We start from the raw sequence: 23,464 nt of genomic DNA, 5'->3' as shown, positions 1-23,464 counted from the left end.
GGGTTGAAGAATATAATTTCTTAATCTGGTTGTCATATGATGGGTGGTGCTGGTGGTGGTGGTGGGTTGAGTCAGGCTTGGCTAGAAGCTGAATTAGGTGATGTAGCAAGTGGGGTAAGGCAAGTCATTTGTGCTTGATGATCAGAATGCTGGTTAAATCGAAGTCACTAGTCATTTCTCCTAATTGACTTGATTGATTCATTTTGGTGTACTGTTATATTGGTTTAGTAGCTAGATTACTATCATTTTTTACCAGTTTTGAAGATGAGTTATTACAACTTCGTGATTTGAAAGATGGATCGCCACAGCTTTGTGATCTGAGCATCTCATATTTGCATAACAAGTTTGCGTAAGAGAAGCCTCACAGTGACGCGTAAATAATTATAAAACAAGTTAAGAATTGTCTTATTTGTTTATTTCCTCATACGAGTGTTAACAATGTCTTTGTAACGATGTTTATGTCAGCTGCAAGCACCTACACGAAATTTCCACAACCATTTTACAAGATCAAGCACTGTGACTCAATTAAAATAACATTGAATAAAGAAAAATGACAATAGAAGCGAATGAAAATCCTGAGATATCACTACAAGCTGTCCATCTTCTGACTGTGCCATTACATAAAATGATCAATTCCTAAGAATTTAGCTAGTGTTGTATCATATTAAGAATCCCGTTAAGAAACACATAATTTTTTTTTTGTTGAACTAGAAACACATATAATTAGTTAGAAAAAAAAGTACTTAAAATAGCTAATAGTAATTGAAGATGAGATCTTCTCTCGAACGTACTTAAAAAAGCTAATAGTAACACCAGCCTAGTACCGACATGATAAGGAGGTGTTCCCGTTAAAAGTAGGTGAAATGACTTGTTTGTTGCTAATTTCATGGTGAACTCTAAAATCTTGGAACTCTGAAGAACTTTGATTACAACATTGTCAACTGTGTATGTATCCCTAAAAAACAAAATAATGGACAAATATATAATACATTATTGAAGGTTGGATCCCACATGCTTGGGGGAGCATTCAGAGACTGACCTATAAGTTCGACCTCAAGCTTAGCAAGTGTCAAGGTTCTTTGGATGGGTCATGAAGCATTTCTGCCCAGAACAAAAACCTGTATCCATTGGCCGGGCCGGGCTTTAGTGGCAAAAGCAAGGACACTACTGCTATCTAATAGCGGTAGGGAGTCGTTGCAGTTTTAGGTTGAAAATCTAGTAGTTATGTCAAGCTAAGGCTACTAAAATGTATCTAATTTGGCGTGTCTCGCGATAGAGTAGTCTAAATAGTTAAGAAATTTCATCAGAATTCCAAGTAAATTTGCTTGCCTGTTCAATCATTAGAAATATCAATTCCATTAAAGCTGATTCACATCAGATGGTTTGAGAAACTGAAACTCTTGCAAAGGTAGCTCAATTTCCATCTACAACTCCGCCCCAAGAGTCGGGTAAAACCTGCAAACTAAGAGAACTGCTTAATTTTAGAAGAAACTTTAAACTCAGAAGACTAGACGGACAATAAGGAACACCAAACTGCATTTTTCAGGGACTGAAATGTGATAGCTACACATTTTCCCTTACCATTGAAAGCAGGCTCATCAGAGCTTCCAGGTTTGTAGCAGCATCCATCTGCAAAGCAACCATGTAGATGAAATCTTCTTCGAGGATAAAAGGAAAGAAGCAAGAAACAAAAATCATCACCGGAAGGAATTTGATTCTATACCTGAAATCCTGATAATTCATTTGGTCCGTGGGCATAGGACAACATCTCCATACGCGAAACTACACGATCTGGAAATTAAATCTCCTCCAATTAGGTAACCTCCAACAGTGCCAGAATCTTGAAGTGCATAGAAAGAACCGAATTTGACTAGTGAAACTCCTTCGTGAACTCATTATCTAAACTCTGATGGGATATTTTTCTTAAAAACATTCCCTCCTATTCTAGGTTCACCAAGTACAAAACTTGGATAGGCGGAGTTAAATATGGTTGTCAGTGAGGTAGTATCAAATTCTGGAACGAAATTAATGTAAAATGTGTACGTGAAATGAATATTGCATCCACCCTTGAATACGTACAAGAACATGTAGACACAGATAAACTCCAACGAGCGTCAAACACTACCACCACTCCAACACACAGAATAATGAAGGCAAATAGAAACAAAAATACGAACACTTATAAGAGCACAATAAGCAAACACGGGCACCAACTCCAACACTGAGTCAAAGAAAACCACCAATCAAACACAAAAAGGAACATGAACGAAAATATTAACGCACAAACAAACACAAATACGAGCACAAAGAACAAACTCAAAGACAAAAACCAAACACAATCACCAAATACAATCACAAACACCAAACATAACCACAAACACATACAAAAACAATTGCCAAGAGAAACAAAAATACATACCAAAAACTGAACAGTTATATATGAACACAATCAAACACGCAAATACACAAACACAAATGCAAGCACAAGACTCTGACTCTAACTCAACCAAAACCACCAATCGGACACAAACATGAATAGGAACACAAATAGAAATGCACAAGCGACCAAACATTCAAAACGAGCACAGACAACGAACACAAATATCAAACACTACCACACTCGTGACCTCAAACACAGCCACATACAAAAACAAATGCCAACAAAAACCACAAACATAAACCCAGGAATGAAAAGCTATACGAACACAAACGAACACACAAATACACAAACACAACCACCAATTAAAGACATACATGAACTGGAACACTTACGCAGAAACGATCAGTTATGAACCCAAACAACAAACATAAATACAAAAAACAAACACAACCAAAAACCGAGAAACAACAACATCCCCAAGCACAAACACATACAAACTCATGAACCCAACTTGAGTTGGGATCTATATCTGAAAAGTCAATAGAATAGCTTCGAGCATCTTTTTTCCCGCTTTCTTCTGTCGTGTCCACAGGTGTTTACATGGACAAAAACATGGATACTTGACTCATCTATATACCAGTTCACAATCCAGAAGGGATCCCAGACGGTTACTTGGCAAATATTGTCTTTATGTGATCTCACCTATATGGATAAAAACCATTAATGGGTCAAAAAGACAGGGGTCCAATGGTGGTCTTTAATTTTATCGGACTCATACGTTTAAATGCGTTTCTTAATTTCCTTCCTTGAAGCTTACTTACGACTTCGCTTCATAAACATTTTTAGAATGTCTTATTCGATTAACAATCGTAGTTATCAATTGAGATAAGATATAAAAGAACAAATGAAATAGAAGAAAGGATACATGAATACACACAACAATGGCGACAGATAATTGCCATATCCTCTGAAGTGCCATCAGCTCACTATAGAGGTCTCGACCACCTCGGCACTCATATCCTGCATAACATGTATTTATAGTTTTATACACATGTAAGTTAAATGTTCATCAAGAACATGTAATATCAAACAACACGAAAAAGGAGAGAGAGAGAGAGAGAGAGAGAGAAATGGACATGTGCATAAGTCATAACAACCTTACCTTTTTACTACAAGCACTCGCAGATTTGATAAGGTAAGTGATATGCTCTACATTCTCTTGTAGCTAAGAATATGAAGAAAAAGAAGTCAAAATTTTGTTTGAGTTTAATTTTAGAATTGCCTTTCTTTGGTCCAATAAAATTACATATTAGAGAGCTCACATTTAAGTTTTGTTTTCTCCGATAAAAATATGGCAATTGGTATTTATAGAGCATGAAATGCTCTTTACAAAGCTAAAAAGTTTGATAATATGATTCGGTTCAAAATAGATCGAAGGACGAAATTTTGGGAAACCAAATCTCCTCGAGTTGACACTTGACAACACTTGTTAATTCTTTCTTTTGAGAATTTTTAGGATTCATGTGTAGATGCCATCCGAAAGGAGGAAAAGCTTAAATTCACAAACAAGATTAGTGTAAAAAAATAGCGAACTAACCAACCTGCTGCGATGATACTTGTTCAGTCCATCCAAGATTTTAGTAGTTATAAATTGTCATCTTTCTCAAGTTGCAATGTCCAAGGGCATCTTTCTCGAGTTGCACTTTATCTGCATTCATTTAAAAAATTTGGATAATTCAGCACGCATTTGCAAGAAAATAGAATTTTGAATATACACTTGATAACCTTAGATCAAAGATAACCCCCAAATACCAGGCCCATAAGAGTTATTCCTTCTGATACTGGGCCTCCGTTTATCCCAGCCCTATAAGAGTCGTTTCTTCTGCTATAAGAGTAATTGACAATTCAGCAAACGTCTGTAAGAAAATGGAATTATGAATATACACCTGATAACCATAGATCGAAGATAACCAAATACCAGGATATAAGAGTTGTTTTCTTCTGCCCTTGGGCCTGCATTTGTCTGAGCATCCTTTAAGGTGTGTTTTCTCGCCAGCATACCTGCCAAAAATAAAGGAAAATATCAAAAATAGCTTAGGGCAATAGCTTATCCAACACAAATTTAGTACAGAAAATTCATGCCCAGCATACTGACTACAACATATGTTCATTACATCATCTTCTGCTGGCTTGACCGAAGTTTTTGTATGATACGAAAAAGGAAAACAAACAAAGAAAGAAATTCAGGAAATATCAAAGAGGAATTAAAGCAGAGTGTCAAGAAACAAAACATTACTGAACGCCCTTTCTCATTCACAAGAGAATCTGTGTCTCCTGTACCAACAAGATGTTACCTAAAATTATCAAGTTAATGACCAAAACTTTCAAAAGCTATGGAGATTAAATGCCCATAGACATATTAAAATTTTACTTTCGAAGATTCCCAAGTTTAAGTTATATAGTTCGAGTTGCGATCATCCTAAAAATCTAAAGCCAGAAACGTACAAAAATAGGGAATCCACACCACTGTTGCAATGGTAGAACTGTACACGTATTCTTCCTAGTCATGTTTCAGTGAACCCCCAAACACGAACCATATTTTAAAGTCCAAACTTTTAATAGCTCATGTCATGAATAAGGTTGATAGAAATATATGAACTAAGAAAAAGACTATAAAAAGTCGATGTCAAAAAAGGGACGAAATACCTGTGACGACAATAAGAGAAACCTTATCATATGCCAGTCTGAATTTTGAATCCACCTCCAAAGTATGGCAATGTACAAAAATATAGTTGCTCGTAAATTTCGGAGCAAGTATAAAAACATTGCATGCTACAACAAGATGGTCTGCCAAACTCTGCGCTTAACCTTTAATGTAACTGTGTGGTATGCCCATTATCTTGCGAAGCCACACCAGTAAGTCCTCAAAATCTTGAGAAGGTTTCTCAGCACATAATCGAACGCACCTGTGGTATCATGGAAGATGAAAACAAAGTCTAAAACATGCATAAGAAAACTCTTTATTACCATATAAACATTCAGTTATTCTCTTCAAACACAACAGACATATATAAGACACTCGAAATAATTAAGAGGGTCCAGGAAGCATTTTATTTTTAACGCAACATCTCAGTCATAAGAAGCTTTTTGTGAATGACTTGACAATGTCAACCCATTTTTTACTAAATTCAGGGTTTTCAAGATGCTCTAATTTAGAACAAGGCTGAAGTGCTGATGAAGGGCTTGGTTTCTTGCTTTTAGCTTAATGATTGTTATATATCAGTGGGACCATATGTTTCATATTGGTTGTGGGGTTGGTGTTCCCATGTGGGGGTATTTTGCCGAGTGTGGCTTTTATTTCTTAACTAGTTTTCTTTAGTCTCTCCTTTGTTAGGTTTCAGGCTGCCTAACTTGCTGATTTATGCAAAAAAATAATAATAATATTGTTTGAATATACAAGGGTTCCTTTTGATCATCCAAATGTGTTGAGCATACATTAGTACTAGCAGCAACTAAGGAAGCAGACCTTGACTATTATTAATCTTACATAATACCACAAAAACTCAGTAGTGTGCAATGATTATTTAAGTATACAAGAGTGTACACCTCATGAACATGGTCTGATTTCGTCTTTTAGGAGCTTACACCTTCAAATTTAATTTCAATTGGACTGAAGAACCCTTCCAAATGCATTACAAAGAAAAATATTGTATGAAGCCCAGTCTAATAATATGAGCAGTTTACACTTAGCAAACCACAATATTACCATGAAATGAAAGCATACCTTCATTTCATGCACGCTCCCCATCAAGGAAAATAATTTTCTCGACATTCACAGAGGATCAAACACAAGTCCACAGACAAGCAGTACAATAAGACACATGTGCGCTCCCCATCCAGGAACAACTACAAGAAACACAACCACAAAAAGAAACTCCGAGCATAAAAAGTAACATTTATAAGAAGACAAACACCAAATGCAACCACAAAACCAAGACATGTACAAATATGAACTGCCGTTGAGAAAGCTTCAAACCAGAATTCTTTTGGAAGAGAAGCTTCAAATGATAGTGTATTCCCAATCTCAGTAATATGTCTGTTTTCTCTCTGCCTCCCATATTTTTGTGGAGTATAGGGACAAGAGCATCTGAAAACAATACCATTGTCATCAAGGAAAGTCTTGAAAACACCTTTAGAAATCTCTGGAGCACCATCACTTTGAAAAGAGACAATAGATGTGCCATATAGATTTTCACTTGAAGCATTGAAATGTTTGAAACACCCAATATACTCAGATCTCCCTTTCACTTTGATAACAACTGTTTTGGATCTTCCTATCTCATTCAGAACAGTAGTACAGCACTTCAGCCTGTAACCTATCAGTGACTCTGCATGCCTAATGCCTATGAATTGTTACCCAAAAGTATCAAGTTGATGACCCAAATTTGGAAATGTTAGGGAGATTTAAAGAAGTAAGAGGAGATTCCAAGATACACAAACTATATTATATGTACCTGAATAAGTCATCCATAGTTCCAAACTAATAATGGTAGGGATGTCGACGTGTTGTTACAATTGTAGCTTGAAAATCTCGTATTTATGTCAAGCTAAGCCTACTAAAATATATCTAATTCTGTGTGTCTCTCGATAGAGTAGTCTAAAAAGTTAAGAAATTTCATCAGAATTCCAAGTGAATTTGCTTGCCTGTTCAATCATTAGCAATATCAATCCCATTAAAGCTAATTCACATCCGATGGTTTGAAAAACTGAAACTCTAGCAAAGGTAGCTCGATTTCCACCTACCACTCGATCCCAAGAGTTGGGAAAAACAAGCAAACTAGGAGAAATGCTAAGAATTTTAGAAGAAACTTTAAACTCAGAGGACTAAACGGACAATAAGGAACACCAAACTGCATCTTTTGAGAGACTGAAATGTGATAGCTACACAGTTTCCCTTACCGTTGAAAGCAGGCCCACCAAAGTTTCCAGGTTTGTAGCAGCATCAATCTGCAAAGCAACCGTATAGACGAAATCTTCTCTGAGGATAAAAGGAAAGACGCAACAAAAGGAAAACAATCATCGGAACTTGCTTCCATACCTGCAAACCTGATAGTTCATTTGGTCCATGGCCATAGGACAACATCTCCATAAGCAAAACTGCATGATTTGGAAATTAAATCTCCTCCAATTAGGTAACCAACAACAGTGCGAGAATCTTGAAGTGCATGGAAAGACCGAATTCGACTGGTGAAACTCCTTCCGAAACATATTATCTTAACCCTGATGAGATATTCGTAAAAACAACTAAGAGCAAGAATCATCTTCCGTCCTTTTACCGGGCTTGGAGACGTCATAATAATTACACAACTTGGCAAGGACCCAAATTTGGCGTGAAACTCCTTCCTGAACTCTGATGGGGCATTTTTCTTATAAACAAATTCTCTCCTTTCCAGGTTTAACAAGTACAAAACTTGGGATAGACGGAACTAAAAATGGTTGTCAGTGAGGTAGTATCAAATTCTGGAACGAATATTAATGTAAAATGTGTACATGAAACAAATATGCATCCACCGTTGGAAACGTACAAGAACATGTACACACAGAAACTCCAAAGCTATCAAACACAACCACCACTCCAACACACACAAAACAATGAAGATAAATAGAAACAAAAACGAACACAAATACCCAAACACGAGCACCAACTCCAACACTGAGTCAAACAAAACCACTAATCAAACACAAAAAGGAACATGAACAAAAATATCAACGCACAAACAAACACTTATACAAGCACACAGAACAAACTTAAAGACATAAACCAAATACAATCACCAAATACAACCAGGAACACCAAATACAACCAGGAACACCAAACACAACTGTAAAAACCAAACATAAACATAACCATAACCACAACCACAAACACATACAAAAATAATTGCCGGAGAAATAAAAATACATACCAAAACTGAACAGTTATATGAACACAAACAAAGACGCAAATATACAAACACAAATGCAACCACAAGATTCTGACTCTAACTCAACCAAAACCACCAATCAGAGACAAACATGAATGGGAACACAAAATAGAAATGTACAAACGACCAAACATTTATACGAGCACAGACAACAACCACAAAAATCAAACACTACCACAAACACCAAACACAACCAAGGTCGCGACATTAAATACAACCACATACAAAAACAAATGCCAACAGAACCACAAATATAACCCAAAAATGAAAAGTTATACGAACACAAACAAACACAAAAATACACAAACAATACCACCAAACAAAGACATACATGGACAGGAACACAAACGCCCAAACGATCACTTATGAACACGAACAACAAAAACATAAACACAACCACAAACACCAGAAACAGTAACATCCACAAGCACAAAAACCTACAAAAACAAATGCCAGGAGAAACATAAATATATACGACAAATATAAACTGAAAAACACAAACTCACCTAACTATTTTAGAGTTAGTAGGGGTAACTAATTCAATTTAGCCCTAACTTAATTACTTGGCTTCCAGATCGACTCAATAGAAACAAATTTGGTTCTACACAATAGTTTTCCAGATTTGGGAAACAAAAATCTATGACGAAAGTTCTTCGAACTAACATGTTTTTTTTTTAATCTTATTTGACCAATCCTATATATATATATATATATATATATATATATATATATATATATATATAAATTTCATTATATTCTGTATTATATTTTTAAATTAACTTAATTTTCAATTTTGAAAGGAAAGAATCACACAATTGCAAATTAAAATATAAAGACAAGGGGAGAAAAAAATAATACTTATTTTTTAGAGGACAAAATTTATATTTGATCAACATTTCAAGGGTGGATCAACATTAAAGTCTATAGAGTAAGATTTTTTTTTTCTCTTGCTGCTTATTAAGGCAACTGACTATCTACGATTCGTCAATGAGAATGCAAGAAAGAAAAATGAGTCACTGACAAACTTGTTTGTGATCCTCACTTACCAGTTACCACACAAGAACAGATTGTGATCCCTGTTGCAGTTAATGCTGAAGTAATTTGTCCCCATCCAGTATAGCAACAACAGGGTGTGCCCTATAGAATTTCCTCTGCCCAACCTGCTTCTCGAGAAATTTAACAGGCCCTCTGCACTTAGTCAAACAGTTCAGTAAGAACAGAAACTTGATGAAGCTACTGAAAGAATCGTGGTTTTACAGGCATACCTGGGGTCCTAAACTCCGTTAAACCTGCATCATGTTCTCAGTTGCACGACGGTGTTGGTATAACATAGTTGTAGTTCTGTATCATAACAGCGGTGAGAATACATGATATTTGAAGGCCTCTGCTGAAGGCTTGGTTTAACAAAAACCAAAAGATCAATGTTTTGTATCCAGTATACACAACTATTTAAGCATGAAGCTGTAAAAGATTATGAGATGGGAAACAAGAAACAACAGTTCGACCTGCAATAGCACCATAAGGCCAGAAAAGATGTCTCTCATAAATGTATGACTTACTCTGTCTTAGTGCAAAAAACATGACTATTTTCGAACTATTTGTAGCAAAAGAAGGGATTTGAGTTGTTTGTTGCTTCATTTAAATCTAATAGAGAACTTGTTTAGGTAACTATCTAAATGGAAAACACTGAAATTTAATTTCGGTGTAGTTTTTTCTCGTTAGAGACTGTGGTCTTTGAAAGGTACTTCATTTTTCAATTTTTGGGTTATACAATACGACATCCTAATTATTATTCCGTCTATCCCGACGAATATTAAACTAAGTTTTACTTATTTATACGTCAACTGTTTTCCTACCAAATCTCATTATCTGGAGTTGTGTCATATAACCCCAGAATGAAACTTGAAACCTGTGCTTTACTAAAATTAGCGTGTTTTATCAAGGAAATCCTCACATGAAGTGTTTAGTATCATTGGTTGTTAATCGGGAAGCCTACCAACTTCAATTAGGCAGAGCCTAAAGTGGGAGTGTATTGAGGTCCGAGGATCCCTTAGAATTGGCCTACAACCCATCAGACATTTTACTTGCGTTTTTAATTCACGTTTTTCCAGCATGTTTTCTGTATTTATTGGTTAAAAATGTATGTCTGTTACCAGGACATTTTACTTGCATTTTTTACTACACGTTTTTCCAGCATGTTTTCTGTCTTTATTGGTTAACAATGTATGTCTGTTACCACGATAATCTCAAGAGTTTCTTCATGTCGAGTTTGAGTTAAGCCAGTCAATGCAACGCCTTCACATTCACACTCTCAGTTCTCAATCCTGTTATCAATAATAATGCCCTTCGGCGTATCTGTCACGAAAAGGATTAACACAAAACACGAGAATTACACACTTAAGAGAATATCGTACTGTTGAGGCTCTCTTCTATTTGTAATCAGAAAAAGCAAATGCAGAAAAGAAAATGAGTCACTGACATATACCTGATCAAACTGGATATTTAAAGAGTGATTGTGGTCATCACTTATAAGTACCACGCAGGAACAGATTGTGCTTCCAGTCGCAGTCAGTACAAGTAATTTGTCCCAATTAAGTATAGCCCAACCTAACTTGTTTCTCGGGAAATTTTACAAGCCCCGCTTCACTTGGTGAAACAGTTAAGTAAGAACAGAAACTTGATAAAGCTACTAAAAGAAATCGAGGTATGCATAATCATACCTGGGATCCTGAACTCTGTTAAATCTGCATCAAGTTCACAGTTGCTCGCTGGTGTTGGTATAACGTAGTTCTACTGCTGCTTCTTTACACCAGTGAGAATAAGAGACATTTAAAGGCCTCAGCTGAAGGCTTCGTTGAACAAAAAGCAAAATATATAAGTTTCGTACTACAACAATTTAAATAGGAATGTCTAAAATGATGAGATGGGAGAAAACAAGAAACAACACTTCCACTTGCAATAGCACCAGACGGCATAAAAATGTCTCTCATTGTGAGGTTGAGAAATCTATTAAGTGTCATAATGGACCAACAAACAACAAAAAAAAGAATTAGCGATATGAACATCAGTTAAAAATCTGCACTCAATCTCGTCCTACCAACGTAATGTTAAAATTTTTATCAAAAACATCCAGATGGTCATAACGAAATCAAACCCAGTAATCAAACAAAAAAAAATCTTATAGTAATAAATAACAAAAGAAAATGAAATTTCCTCGTAGAAGGTTTCAACTATACGGGAAAGAAAAGAAATGGGTCATTCTTCCAAAAGATTACGCTTATAAAACGCTTATTTGATAATTGTCCTACAAAAAAGAGTATGCACGTGAATCAGAGAGAATTTGAGGAAAGCGAAGCTATACTTAATTCATGTAAATGGTTTGAAGGGATTTACGCTCCGATAAAATTATAGCATGATCCTGATTAGGCTTTCTTTATTTATCTTTGTTGACCCCGGTGATTCCTTATAGGGGCCTATAACACTTATAGGGGCGCTTTTGAAACTCAACTATTGTAACCTGGAATGTTATACCATTGGACCAGGAGGAAGACGTCAAAGGGATGTTACACCCTACACATAATGTAACCTGTGTTCAAATTATTCCAAAAAAAAAATTTATGACTTTGTTTCATGTTCATTGTGTCATATACAATTTTAAATCATGAACTAAGTATTTACTGCATGGTTAATACAATTTATTTTTCCTCTTTAATATATTCATTCGAAGTTTCACAAAAAAAAACTTAAAGGAACTAAAATATGAAAAGTTTCTCAAGGAGCAACAAGGAAATTACCAGATGAGTGATTTACTTGGATATACCAACTAAATGCTAATTCGGAGCATAGTTGCAGGCTTGCAGCAATCAAAAGAGAGTATACCTAAATCTGAACACAAGTGCTTCACCTTCGAATTAACCTGATAAATGCGAACTTACGTTCATGCATTTCTGTTCCGAAATTAATATTTGGCCAGAGGTAAGTGGATGAAGTAAGCAAAGATAATATTGTAATATGTGCATCAAGTAAATGATGACAACTGACGTTGATCTTGCTTTCTCATTCAGAAGAGTAGTACAGCACTTCAGCACGTAACCTATCAGTGATTCTGCATGCTAGTGCCTACAAATTGTTACCTAAAAGTTTCAAATTAACGACCCAAAATTGGACGCCACAGCAAAATTTAACGAAAATCAAGTCAAACACTAACTCATTTCGATGCAAAGATATGATCTGTAACTCATGTTAGTCAAACTGATTAGTTAAGCATATACCAGAATAAACACGAGAACATGTTCTGTATTCGTGTTTTGGAGCTTGCACCTCCAAACCTTCTTTCCTTCTAACGGAAAACCTTTCAAATGCTTTACAAAGAAAACTACTATTTGAGTATGGTACATCTAATAATATGAGCAGTGTAGAATTTACAAACCATAAGATTTCCATGGAATGAAAAACGTACTTCTTCAACGAGAGCTACAAGGATCAGTTCTGTTAACATGCTTGAACAAAACCAATAACAATCAACTGGATGTCAAATCTACGTTCTACAATTGACATGTTTTTGTGCATGAGTGGACATGTGCCAAAAGAAAATGATAGTAAATGACTCTGAAGAACCAATAACCAAGTGTTGAGATACCAAAACACTTGTGATGGTCACGTGGGCGAGAAAGTCAATTTCTCAAGATTTGAAGAGGATCCAATACAAGGAACTACAAAAACGAGCAGTACAATAACAAAGACATGCATGCATTGCATCCTGTCCACGAACAAACACAAAAAGTACACAATCACATTTAACAAACACAAAGCACAAAAATATTCTCTGAACTCAAACACAAATACCAAACACAACGGGAAGCACAAAGACGAACTGATTAAAACAAATGAAATGTAAGGTGAGGAATTAACCTTGCAAGCAAATAAGGAGGGTGACCACTGTATTAACTTTTGTCTGGAATCAGATGTATAAGGAACTAGTGACAACCTGGCATTTAAGCTAACTCACTTGGCCCTTCAAAGTCGATCCAGTTTGAACTCCCACTTCAACAACTTGTTCCACAACCTGCAAATTAATCCCTAAGATGAGGCCTCCTCACTGGTTATAATTATTGTTACACAAACACATGTTGTAAGTTAACTCGCACCACTTCTGACCATTCAATAGCCTGATCCGTCTCATCCATCTTCGTTCCACCATCAATAAGCTCTAGATTAGACACTACTGGAAAAATAAGCAGGACCAGAATAAGAACGTACTTCTGAAGCACAAAGCTTCTCTAGAAGCCAATCTAGGGTACCCTCTCTCATTTATATCAAAGACAACTTAACTAAACAAAAGGGAAAGAATTGAAATTGTTTTCGAAAGAGCACCATCAGCAGTTTCTTTCATCAAATCAAACCTAATCGTAGAAACTGCACGAGTCTGACTCACTTAACTATAGTTGTAACCAAGGAATGAAACTTCTCGAAATTTCACCGAAATTTCGCGAAACGTTTCCTAAAATCAGATTAGGTGCACGAAGTAACACTTACAACTATTTCTTGCATAGTTTCCACCGACATGATCGAAATTTCCACCGAAATGGTTGGAAATATCGAAATTTCCACCGACATGATGGAAATTTTGACCGACATAGTAGAAATCAAGCAAAAAATCTGGAGAAACTAATACTAGAAACATATCCCTTCCTTCGTCTTTTTCATCTTCATTTCTCTTAGATCTCTCTTGATTTTTATATTATGTTTTTAATGCTTTGTAAATCTATTTGAATGCTTTGTGCCATGACTTAACTACCTAAATTGATTTTATCTTAGTAACACCTCTGATATAACTGTGTGATTGAGTAATTGACGATACCTTCTTAAACCAACATAGTTTGTTAACTATTATCAGTAAGAATGTCATCCTTTGGGTGTTATAGCCAAAAAGTTATTCAATTTACCCCCGGAAGTAACTGTATAATTGTTAACACTCCCTCAAACTAATGGATAATGTTAAACATCATTTTTGTGCTTCATTATGGTTTAATAACCTTGTTATACATAATTGCATCATATGTCTATAATTTCTGTAAATTTGTAAGATTTCTACACTGACCGAAACGTTTCTACGAAACGTTTCCACTTTTGGACTGACCGAAATTTCCACCGAAACCGAAATTTCATTCCTTGGTTGTAACACATTGAATTTATCGCTGAATGTGTGTTGGAGGGTTGCTTGTGTTGCACAAAACACAAAAAAAGCTAAAAGTATCAAAATAATATAAAAATAACAGAAATGACAAAAAGAACAACTAAATATATTTAACCAGATCTTAAATTCCTATAAATTTTGAAAGAAAAAGCAGGCATTAAATGTTTGAGATTGCTATTTGATATGTGAAGGCATGATTAATGAGAACATGAAAGACCAAATATCACCTCATGCGATGTGAACATTTTCCTCCGCTCAACTCTCTTATGGGCAGTGTTAGCCGTATACATGCAGTATCAAAATATTGGTAAGAACCTGCAGACCAAAATTAAATAGAAGCAAGGACTTCAAGTTATGCCATAACTACACAAAGTGAAAGATGACAGATAACAGCAACCGGACAAACTTATAATGGCGCTAGCGTGAGAAGGCCTAGCAAGTATCACAATATTGGTAAGAACCTGCAGACCAAAATTAAATAGAAGCAAGAACTTCAAGTTATGCCATAACTACACAAAGCGAAAGATGACATCTAACAGCAACCGGACAAACTTATAATGGCGCTAGCGTGAGAAGGCCTTACAAGTATTAATGAGATTATTGAAGCCTATATGGTAAACATGCTTCAAAGTTCAAACCTATATTTAGATCTAAGAGTCTATATTTCTTTGGCCTTTTTAAGTATTTCAACTTGTATATGCTCTTGTCGGTGAAGCTATTGTTGCAAAAGTTAACATTTTCTTCTCTTGTTTCTTATTGGAAATCTTATCAGAGCGCAGAAATAATCTCTGTTGTCGTATATATTTAGCAAGTTAGAGACTAAGAGAGTAATGTTTTTCGTCTCTTCATACAACGCGCAAAACCTTACCAGCGGTTGACATATGAACAACAAAACCTGTCCTTCACGGGATGATACTGACTTTCATACAGGTGCTGCACGGCTATCGTCAGCTTGTGTCCTCAGATGTTTGGTCACTCCTATAACGAATGAAACCCTCGTTTTGTGTTGCTGAGACATGCACCTAATTTTCAAGCCACGGATTTGCACTCGAAGTGAGCCGAGGAGCCGAGTGACGTGCCAGCTTTACTAATTGAGTGCCAGCACGTAGCTGTGCTGTCAGTAAGAAGGGAGTCGCTGCATTTCTTGTAACGTCATAGGTACAACTAGTCAGTACCCAAATAACTGATGTACAAAAATACACAGTGCTGGCAAATTACTTATAGTTGCCACAATACTTGCCTTATATTGGACAAGGTAACTAGAAGAGTGGAACCAACTAACCTTTTCCTTGCACCAGGCTAAACGAGGGGTTCCCCAATTTTGCGTTTCATGAATCATCAACATACCAGTCCCTCGCAGAAGGAGGAAGTAATGTAAGAACTAAGAAGTACGTTTATTTTTTTTAGTTTCATCAGTAATGCGAGAATATGATTATATTGACAGTGTCTAAAGTCTAAGCTCTAAAGAGATGAAGGAAAAACACCTTTGATCCGAAGGATGTATCAACATTTAATTGTTAAAGCAATGAAAGATATTGAGTTTGGTCTTATCCATGATATTTAGAATTCTTCATAGACAAGAAACATGTGTTCATCATGGTTGCACCAGGCTTTTCATGGATTCTTGTCTCATCTGCATAGAAGTTCACAATCCAGAAGGGATCCAAGACGGTGACTTGGCAAACACTAAATCTAAACACTCTATTTCATTCATAATGGGTCAAAAAGATAGGGGTTCGACAGTGGTTATTGATTTTATAGGACACATACATTTAAAAGGCCAAATTGTTAATTGAACAACAAGACCAACACATTTAAAATACCTTTCTTAATTTTGTTCCTTGGAGGTTACTTACGACTTCGCTTCATATCTATCCCCTTGCTGCCTTTGTCCAAGAATCAGATACAGTTCTCAAAGAATTGCTGACAGAACCTGCATTATCCTGTCATATACAGTTTTCTATCACAATGAAAGTCTTTATTGCCTGGTTAAAACATTTCTGGAAAAAGAATGTCTTATTAGATTAGCGATCGTAGTATCAACTGAGAATCTAAAAAAAAATTCAAATGTGAGAATTTCAAATGTGTAATTCTATTGAACCGAATGTAGAATAAAACACTAACTAAATATCATTTTTTTTTGGAGATTATGCAATCCATCAGGAGATTTCCTAAAACACGAATTCCAGAAATATTCAGGCAAAAAGAAGCAACAGATTGAGAATAAAAATAAGTACCTTCTCTCCCTCCTCAATGGTCATTTAATGAACCTGTCATATACCGTTTTAACACAAAATGGTAACTTAGGCAGAACGCTCCCTTCTCTCCCTCCACAGTTGACAGTGTTAGCATTGTCAATAACCCGCATTTAACCCTCAGCATGAGAGACATAGAAATAAGGAAGAAATTAACCTTACATTTGGATAAAATCGACCTAATTAACTTAAAAAGATCAAGAATTCAAGAATTTACTGTCATCGATGAAGAACAGTTCACTACCAAAAAACCTCGCTCAATGTATTACCCTTTTACAAGAAACATTCATCAATAACTCTTTCTTTCACTTTCTAAGGACATAAAAGAGCTCAACGATACTTACAAATAAACTCGCTTTGAATATACACTTGATGACCTTAGATAGAAGATAACCTTTAGATACCAGTCTCATAAGAGTTGTTCCTTCTGCTATTGGGCCTGCATTTATCCCAGGCCTATAAGTGTTGTTTCTCTGCTATAAATGTAATTGACAATACAGCAAACGTTTGTAAGAAAATGGAATTATGAATATGCACTTGATAACCGAAGATCAAAGATCACCCCCAAATACCTGGCCCATAAGAGTTGTTTTCTTCATCTCTTGAGCCTGCATTTATCCCAGCTTCCGTTATGGCATGTTTTATCGACAACATACCTGCCAAAAATGAAGGAAAAATATCAAAAGTATAAACCTGCTTATTATTCCCTTGACAAGGTATAATCAGTTCTAAATCTACTCAAATTAAAGGCTTACGTTAAAAATATATGGGCATCTTTTATTGCAACAACTGATGAACGAAGTGTTTTTTTTTCATATACCCCTTCAAAATGCTACCTGCAACTTCTTTGACACTAATACTTATAAGGCCTTCTTCCAAATAACTGCTTATAACTTCGTTCCAAGTAGCTGTCCAACTTCTTTGACACTAATACTTATAAGGCCTTCTTCCAAATAACTGCTTATAACTTCGTTCCAAATAGCTGTGCAAGTTCTGCAGCTTCACATTGATCCCTTGCTTGCTGAAACATGCGAGAAAATTGAACCTCAGCGAACCCTTTTGACACAGAGATGCCTCTTTTTGGTGTTGAGCTTCCATCCAACACAACGAGAAGCTATTGTTAGCTCCCCCTTCTTAATGTTGGTCGTTCTTCTACCAGAGAACCACACGCCCATCGGCAGAGTACGCATAAGTTATCTCTTCTAGTGGGATACCCTATTCACAAATGACAAAAATAAATTAGAGTTGAAAGATACCAGAGCAATGTTGTCTAGGTGGTAGTTTAGTTGAGAAGAGAATACGTTCGCCCAGCCGAATAGACCAGGCAGGCAAGCCCGCCTCTAATTTAGATCTAACGGCAAGTATCAAAAGGTATTGAATGTGCGATCAGGGTTTGAGGTAAATATTGGGGAAATGACCAAAACAAGGAACATGAAATGTTATGTGATAAACTAAAGGGAAATGATAGAGTGACTTAGAAATTGGTACTTAGAGGGTGACATATTTCCTCATTTAGAAACAAATGCGGTCCCCACCGTAGTCAAACTTTGAAAAAACCTTGTCTTTTAGTGATTCCACATCAGCTCGGCATTAAAATGCCCAAAAAATTGGGCACTCTAGCATCTCCCTAAACTAAAACATATTTTTCCGCCATTGATGAACTAAAGTAAACTGAAGATTTGATGTTTAGGCCCTCGGCATAAACTACTAAATAATTTGTCCAACTGCAAGTAGCACAAATGGAAGACCGTAAGGATAAATCACATATCACTTCAAGGAGGGCACCAATATGAACCACATAAATGAAGTTAAACACAAGATACATATCAAGAAGATTACCCCTTCAAAACGATCAAAAGCTCCGTAAACACTTCAGTTAAGGTTGAGAAAATGGCCTATCATATATGACTGTCGAAAAATACACCTGCATTTTAGAGCACTAGTTCGTCGAATTTAAAAAAATAAATAGAAGATTTTAAAAATTGCTTATCCAACACAAATTGAGTAGTGAAAAATTGCTTATCCAACACAAATTGCTTATCGTTTGGGCCATGCTCGGAAATTACCGAGTGTGGATGCCCTCAAGAGAAGAGGCTTTCAAATCCCCAATTGATGCATTTTGTGCAAGGAGGAGGAAACGCTTGACCATCTCTTCCTTCATTGTGGTTTCAAGCATTTATAAATTCTTCTCCAAATCCTTATCAATTCAGTGGTGCTGCCCCAACACAGCGAATCATATGTTCAGCCAATGGAATGGCCTGTGCACAAGGAAGAAGAGGAAAGAGGTGTGGCAGCTAGTTCCAGCAACTAGTTTTTGGAACATATGGGGAGATAGGAACAACAAAATCTTCAAGGAAAAGAATCTCACCACCAATGTGGACGTAGAAGATATTAAAGGAACACTATTCTCTTGGGTTAGGAAACTAGATAAATATAAAGATGTAATTTTCCTGGATGTAGTTGTTAATTGGGAGGCTTGGATGTCGTGAGACGTGTTCCCAACTACCCCCACCACATTTGTACATGGTTTTTTCCTTTCATATATTCATTCTAAGTTTCAAAAAAAAAAAAGAGCTCAATAATACTTGCAAAAGACGGCAACCTCATTTTTCCTGGCCAAGGTCGTCGATTCTGCTTAAATCAAGATTCAAGATTGCGAATAAAAGCATGCAACTTCAAGAAGTCCAATAGTACGAGTTCAGATCATTTTCTTCTACCATCGATCTATTGACAATTTCGATTAAGATTCAACATGTTCAAGGGTCCAATGGTGGTCTTTAATTTTATAGGACTCGTAGGCCAATCTATTAATTGAACAACAAGACCCACACATGTAAATGTCTTTCTTAATTTCCTTCCTTGAAGCTTACTTACGACTTCGCTTCATTAACATTTTTAGAATGTCTTATTAGATTAACAATCGTAAATATCAACTGACATAAGATATAAAAGAACAAATGAAATAGAAGAAAGGATACATGAATACACACAAGAACGGCGATAGAGAATTTCCATGTCCTCTGAAGTGCCACAGCTCACTATAGAGGAACCAACTACCTCGGCACTCATATCCTGCGTAACATGTATTTACAGTTTTATACGAATACGAAGAACAAACATAAACACAAAAACCAAACACAACCAACAACATCATTTACAACGATAGCCACATACATACAGAAACAAATGCAAGGAAAAACATAAATATACACACAGATATAAACCCAACTCACCCATACTAACACAAACACAAGCAAGAACACAAATGAAAACGAAGAAAAAGACTAAGAATAGTTCAGGAAGACCACTGGCTAGTTTGGTGCTTTAACATGCTATAATTTGAAATGTATTTGAGAATAAATGGCAGTAGAGATGGAATGTCGTATATGTAACTACTGGTTTTGTGAGATGTCAATTTCCGTCTAGAATTGCTCTAAGAGATCTTCGTGTGTTTCTTCTAAATTTCCCTTCTTATTTATTATGATTTTTTTTTTTCTTTGAACAGGCGTGTGGAGATTTATTCTAGGAAGTTTTGCAAAGTTATTTCTTATAACTAGTATCAATAATAATCATATTAACTTTATTCTGATAAGATTGAAGGAAAGGATCAAAAACATTAGGACCTCAATTTCATCTCGACGGAGAGTTGGCGTGCCAGCCACCACATGAAGAACTTTCAATTATGCACCATTAAAATCATTTATTGATGATAAAACTCTTCAAACTTTACGTATGTAGGATTCAAAATATCAGAAAGATCGGTTGAAGATGTAACCCATACATTAAAGAAACCCTAGATGTGAAAATCAAGATTCATTGACGAAAACTTTATGAACGTAACATAACTTTACTTCTAAAGCTCTACTACAAGTCATGTGGCAATATCCGAAGCACAATATTTATTACTTCTAAAAATAACACAATAATGGTCTAAATTTTCACTGGTGGTTAAACTCCTTTGTGCTATTGGTAATATTCACTGCCAGTTAAGCATTTTAAGGTGTCTCAACTCTCAAGACAACATGAATAATTTTAATTTGAATTTGAATCAATAGGGTCTAATTTCCTCATGTTCGAGAATATATTCTCATAAAACTTAGCATCCTTCTAGTTATACCTTGTACTTCAGCTTAACTTCTCGAACCACCATACAACCTGTCAGACATTTCACCTTGTAGAGTATCTGTCACGAAAGGGAAGATAAATTGAAATTAGCAAGCCCAATGGGACGATTAGAAAGGTCGAAGATCATTTAGAATTTATTCAACTACTGAAGAAACTTGAGGAGTTTAGCCTAGATCACCGAATATCAGATCGAAGAACGAAACTGTATCACATATCCCAACATGAAGAGGACTAACACAGACACGAAAATTACACATTTTAGAGAATACCTTGCTATCGAGTCTCCCTTCTATTTGCAAGTGAGAAAAAGGAAAATGCAAGAAAGAAAAATGAGTTACTGGAAAACACCTAAACAATCTGGAAATTTAATTAGTAATTTGATGATCAGTTTACCAGGTACCACACAACAACAGATTGGGATTCCAGTTAATGCTTTCCTCCCGTCTAAACTGCTTCTCGAGAAATACTAAAGGCCCGCTTCACTTGGTCAAACAGTTCAGTAAGAACAGAAACTTGATGAAGCTACTGAAAGAAATTGAGGTTTGTACAGTCATAGCTGGGATCCTGAACTCTATTAAATCTGCATCAAGTTCTCAATTGCTCGCTGGTGTTGGTATAACATAGTTCTAGTTTTGCTATTCTATACCAGTGAGTATACGTTATATTTGATAATATGATAAACCTAACTAAATTCTAGTCGACATTAAGACAGCTGACTTGATTGATTCGACTCAAAATAGAACGAAGAGGGCAACCAAATCTCCTTGAGTTGAAAACAGTTGTTAATTCTTCCTTTGTGAAATTATTGGGATTCATATATAAATTCCATAGAATAGGACGAAAGGCTTAATTCACAAACAAGATTAGTGTAAAAAAATAGCGAACTAACCAACCTGCTGATGATACTTGTGCAGTCCATCCAAGATTTTAGTACTTGTAAATTGTCTCTTTCTCGAGTTGCAATGTCCATGGGAATCTTTCCCGAGTTGCACTTTATCTGCATTCATTTAAAAAAGTTCTGGACAATTCAACACACATTTGCAAGAAAATAAAATTTTGAATATGCACTTGATAACCTTAGATCAAACATAACCCCCAAATACCAGGCCCATAGGAGTTGTTCCTTCTGATATTGGGGCTCCATTTATCCCAGGCCTATAAGAGTTGTTCCTTCTGCTACAAGAGTAATTGACAATTCAGCAAACATCTGTAAGAAAATGGAATTATGAATATCCACTTGATAACCAAAGATCGAAGATAACCCCCAAATACCAGGCTATAAAAGTTGTTCTCTTCTGCCCCTGGGCCTGCATTTATCCGAGCATCCTTTAAGGCGTGTTTTCTCGCCAGAATACCTCGCAAAAGTAAAGGAAAAACATCAACATATGTTCATTACATTAGCTTCTGCTGGATTCACCGAAGTTTTTGTCTGATACGAAAAAAAAGGGAAAGAAACAAAGAAAGAAATTCAAGAAATATCAAAGAGAAATTAAAACAGAGCGTCAAGAAATGAAAAAACATTATTAAACGCCCTTTCTCATTCAGAAGTGAATCTGTGTGTCAGGTTACCTACAAGATGTTACCTAAAATTATCAAGTTAATGGCCAAACTTCTCAAAAGCTATGGAGATTGAATGCCCATAGACATATTAAAATTTTACTTTCGGAGATTCCCAAGATTAAGTCATATAGCCCGAGTTGCAATCGTTCTAAAGACAGAAACATACAAAATAGGGAATCCACACCACTATTGCAATGGTAGAACAATACCCGTATTCTTCCTAGTCATGTTTCCGTGAACCCTCGAACACGAACGATAGTTTTTTCCCTACTATATTACATTCTAAAGTCCAAACTTATAATAGCTCATGACGTGGATAAGGTAGATAGAAATATATAAACTAAGAGGATAAAAAAAAAAATCAATGTCAAAAAAGGGACGAAATACCTGTGACCACAATAAGAGAAACCTTATCATATGCCGGTCTGAGTTTTGGATCCACCTCCAAAGTATGGGAATGTAAAAAAAATATAGTTGCCGGTGAATTTTGGAGTAAGTATAACAACACCCCATGATACAAAAAGATGGTCTGCCAAACTCTGCCCTTAACTTTTTATGAAACTGTGTGGTATGCCCCTTACCTTGCGAAGCCACACCAGTAAGTCCTCAAAATCTTGAGAAGGTTTCGCAGCAAATCATTGAAAAAAACCTACAGTATCACGAAAGATGAAAACAAAGTCTAAAACATGCATAAGAAAACTCTTTATTACCATATAAATATTCAGTTATTCTCTTCAAACACAACCAACAAATATACGACACTCGAGATCATTAAAAGGATCGAAGAAGCATTTTATTCTTAACGCAACATCTATATCTGTTAATACGAATTTTTTTGCGAATCACTTGACAATGTCATCCCATTTTCTACTAAAATCCCAAGAATAATTCAAAAATAGGATCTACATCAATACATATAACGCATTAAACTAACAATGAGAAAATGTAAAAAAACAAATTTAGG

General features: G+C 35.8%; 1 long non-coding RNA gene across 3 annotated transcripts; it reads right to left on the bottom strand.

Moving 5' to 3' along the window:
• Window positions 1–1,249: 1,249 nt before the first annotated feature.
• LOC147538969 (uncharacterized) lies at window positions 1,250–23,312 on the bottom strand. 3 transcript variants are annotated; one of them, XR_015225335.1, is made up of 22 exons: window positions 23,082–23,312; window positions 18,655–18,739; window positions 17,744–18,030; window positions 17,571–17,668; window positions 17,388–17,471; window positions 17,160–17,288; window positions 16,798–17,085; window positions 16,384–16,503; window positions 14,788–14,875; window positions 13,512–13,588; window positions 11,085–13,429; window positions 10,850–11,005; window positions 9,630–10,719; window positions 9,411–9,524; window positions 5,249–5,346; window positions 4,359–4,441; window positions 4,166–4,262; window positions 3,982–4,088; window positions 3,543–3,605; window positions 3,318–3,400; window positions 1,724–1,791; window positions 1,250–1,629 (listed from the first exon to the last, which is right to left on the bottom strand). It is a non-coding gene; the product is annotated as an uncharacterized LOC147538969 (long non-coding RNA). The 3 variants fall into 3 exon arrangements; XR_015225336.1 differs by lacking the exons at window positions 1,250–1,629; window positions 1,724–1,791 and having other exon boundaries at window positions 5,087–5,346; window positions 16,798–17,288; window positions 17,571–18,030; XR_015225337.1 differs by lacking the exons at window positions 1,250–1,629; window positions 1,724–1,791 and having other exon boundaries at window positions 5,087–5,346; window positions 9,411–9,705; window positions 10,601–10,719; window positions 16,798–17,288; window positions 17,571–18,030.
• Between the last annotated feature and the right edge of the window lie 152 nt (window positions 23,313–23,464).

Source organism: Eschscholzia californica, unplaced genomic scaffold, assembly GCF_041429995.1.
Source record: "Eschscholzia californica isolate CP2 unplaced genomic scaffold, dmEscCali1.0.p SCAF_5, whole genome shotgun sequence".
NCBI classification, from domain to species: domain Eukaryota; kingdom Viridiplantae; phylum Streptophyta; class Magnoliopsida; order Ranunculales; family Papaveraceae; genus Eschscholzia; species Eschscholzia californica.
The sequence above is the reverse complement of the archived record's forward strand: the minus strand, read 5'-3'. Positions and strand labels throughout refer to the sequence as shown.